Genomic DNA, 3,762 nt, shown 5'->3' on the forward strand with positions numbered 1-3,762 from the left:
CTTGGCCTTACGTAAGCCAAGAGCTCTCCTGAATTTGCAACCAGTTATCCAATCAGAAACTCAGGCCTGTATGTTACTCCACACTTACATTTTTGCTGCACAGCACCCTCTGCAGGATCTCAGTGAACACACAGAACTTCCTTTCCTGAAACTCCTAGCAGATAACATTGCTGACAAAAACAGCAATCTCCCTCTTAATTTGACATCAGTTGTTCCATTTGAGAGAAAGTTGCCCAAGCATACTGGTCATCTGTCTTCCCAGAGGAAGCATTTTGCTTACCCCACCTGCTGCATGAAAGTTTGATTTTTTGCACTTACAGTCTGATGATCTCTAGATTCTTGGATGTAATTGCTATCAGCCTCAATTAGTAAATCCAGTGGGATAGGATTATGGGAGCTGTAGTCTGGAGGGCACCAGGTTGCCTATCCCCAGGAGTGTCCACAGCAAAGCAGGAATAAGCCCCATCTTTGCATGCCTGCACCATGATGTTATTGGGGGCAGGGCTTGTGTAGTGATGTCACTGCACAAACTCAGATGTTGCAAATCACATCTCATTCCTTGCTTGCTGGCAAAAAAACAGGCCATCCAGCCCAGCTAGCTTGTTTTCTGCCGATAATTGCCAATTACCAGCCAAGAGCAGACTGGCTGCAGCTTGCTGCTGTTGGCCTGATTTTGCCAACAAGTAATAATTAAAGATTTTTTGTTGTTTTTCTTTTGCGGATCCCTGCTTGATTTTTTTAAAAAAATCTGCAAATCAAGTTATGTTAATTGACTTCACTAGCTGTGGTACTGATATTCCTACCCTCTCTTACCATAATGTATCTATCCACTTAGAAATTTTTTTTCCATAAAAAGTTAGCTGTTCTACAGTACACTTCCCCTTAAGCAGTGATATAAACCCTAATACAAAACTTCCATTTTAGAAAACCAAAACTGCTTTAGAAACTATATAATGTGATCCCCAGTATGATTGTATGGACCTGAACGTTCCTCCTATGGTACTTATCAGGCTAGTTTTCCAACTTTTAAGTTTTCTTTTTTAAATGCATAAAGTGGGGTAGGTCTGAAGAGAAGGGACATGTACATGAAGGCCCATTATGTACAGTACATACTATAGTATCCCATATGGCAGGGACAGGCAACCTGAAGCCTAGTGGTGGATTCCCAGTACGCATTTTGAAGTTTTTAGAGTCTTTGCAAAATTGCTCCACCAAGAACATCAGTTTCAGGGATTATGATTTGCAGTCCTTTTTTGTCCTGAAAAGGTGCAAAATAGATGGGTTAAGCCTATGTATAATTTAATATACCATTTTGCACTTGCCAGAAAGAAGGCAATTTTTTTCACTTCTGCTCCCAATGAAATTACTGCATGTACCGTACATGTTCCTGCAGTTGTCAGTCACACACACTCCCAAATTAACTGCAACTTTTAAAAAAAGGCACCCAACTCTGCTACAATATATTTTCACAATATCACTTTTTCTAAGATGAATTCTAAAACTAGAAGTGAGTATTTCTAAAAGAAAACTGGTTGCAGGAAGTGCTCAGTAATCTGCACACAGGCTTCCCATTTGGTCTCAACAGCAGACTTCTTTGTGAGCTATTTGAACAGTAACTGGAGCAGATCTTTCTTTCTGAGACATATTTTTATACCTATCCCATCTACTTTGACCTTTCCTTTAGTTGTTAAGCCCTGTTCAATATCAGAATTATTTTTTTATGAAAAAAGAGCACTGTTGAATTCACTTGCCTTTTCAATATAACTAGGTAATCTTCATGTTTCATTGTCATAAGTCAGTATTAAATATCCTTATTTTTAAAAAAGTTGTAACCACCTTATATAGTTCCAGTTCATACTTCTGTTACTCAAACAGCAGCCAAACTATTGCTGTTAGAATTAAGTAGCTTTCAAGGTATAAACAAGTTTTTAATTCTGAAGACTCCTATTTAAATGTTTCACCAACTGGGCAAAGAGCCAGCACTTTGTCCTACCTGGCATTAAACCTATTTAGAACAGTTTTGATTTATGCTTCATCTTCTCATAGCCTTATTTTATCTTAATGTCAGTCTTTCCTTTTGTAGTCTTTATTAGCAATATTTTTATTAATAACATTAAATTAAGAATTATTAAATATGCTTTGAATTCTCTGTATTCACACATGACAGAATTTTATATACAAGGCCACAATTAACTGTTAATCTGTACTTCTTACAAATTCAGCTGCTGTTTACTAAACTTTCTGTAAGATTGCCAACTCTTGCCTGTCGGAAGTCCTGGGCTTGTAATGCTGCATGAGAAAGAGAAAAACATCAATAAAACCCTATAAAATCAGTTTCTGTAGTAAATTCCACACTCCTATCTTTAACTCCCTGTGTTTGGAGCAGTGTCCTTGGCTTAAGTTTCTTGGAACACTGTTCTTCTGTAATGTAATAAGAATTAAAATATATATTTTCTTAGTCAACAGAGAATAGTCATAAACTTCGCAATGTAGGGGCATTTTCCTGGCATTCCACTGTGGTATGCCCAGACAGCTAGTTACCCCTAAGAGATGTGCTAATATTCAATGTTTTATGGGCAATGATAATGACTTTGGGATTTCTTTCCCATATGTCCATTCCAAATTGTAGTTTAGTCTACTGGAGAATCATAATATTTCAGGATGCTTTCTCCAGACTATAGAACAGGTCAGTGTTGCAAAGAATCTCCAATGGGCATAACTTAGTATATGCATCCTGTCTGGTACATAGTATGCTAACAATTTAGATTACTCTATAAAATGGTAGCAAGTCATCAAATAATGCTTTGCAGCATTTGTACAGGATCCAGAAACAACTGGGTACATTAAACCTACAGTATTTCCCCGTTTATATAAAGGACATAAAAATATATACTTCTCTAGGGACCTGCTGTATGGTTATAGCATCTGCAAATGAGTTCCTCAAAAACCTTTAAACAATGAAAAAACTGGAAGTGGTGAACACAGGACCATTCTTGGAGCTTCCATGACTGCCTTTCCTCTTCCTCCTCTGAAAATTTGCATGTCTTAATCCACTTCCCTGACGTAGATTATTATTTGCAGAAGCCTACGCTAAACAAACAAGAGTGTTCTATTATGGGCCACACATGACATTTAGGTAAGGTTTTTTTCCCCCTCAGTGTATATCTAAAAATACAAAGTATGAATAAATCAACATATTTGGATATAAATACAGGTACATATCAGAGGACTAGAGGTGCTTTAACTCCTTGCCAAGTATATAATCACACAGTTGGCTTAGTCATCCTGTAATGTGCAGCATCACTTTTTAGGCATCCTTCATGGGGAGGAAGGGGATCATCATTGCTATTTTAACCCACTGAGAATGAAAAAAGGGTTCACAGTTTTTAATACATCTAATCTAGTTGTTTAGTATACTAGCTTGGCAATGAGATATGATGGTCAACGAAAAAAACCTTCTAATTTTGGCACAATTATTTCAGTCTGAAATATATATCTGAGAATCAAATTAGCATTCTTAAATCAGATCTTGGCAAGAGTTTCTCAAATCCAAGAAAACTAGTCCTGCCTTGGAAGGAGAGATATTGGACTCTAGGGATTATAAACCAAGTTTTTATAACTTTAATTGTTGTCATAGACATCAGACCCAACTCACTCACATACAGATAAGATCAACAGGATGTAGGGAGGAGAGATAGGACAGATGGAGGAGAAATGTTAACCATAACAGTTGGACAGCAAGCCATAAGCTTCCCATGCTGA

Source organism: Candoia aspera, chromosome 3, assembly GCF_035149785.1.
Source record: "Candoia aspera isolate rCanAsp1 chromosome 3, rCanAsp1.hap2, whole genome shotgun sequence".
NCBI classification, from domain to species: Eukaryota; Metazoa; Chordata; class Lepidosauria; order Squamata; family Boidae; genus Candoia; species Candoia aspera.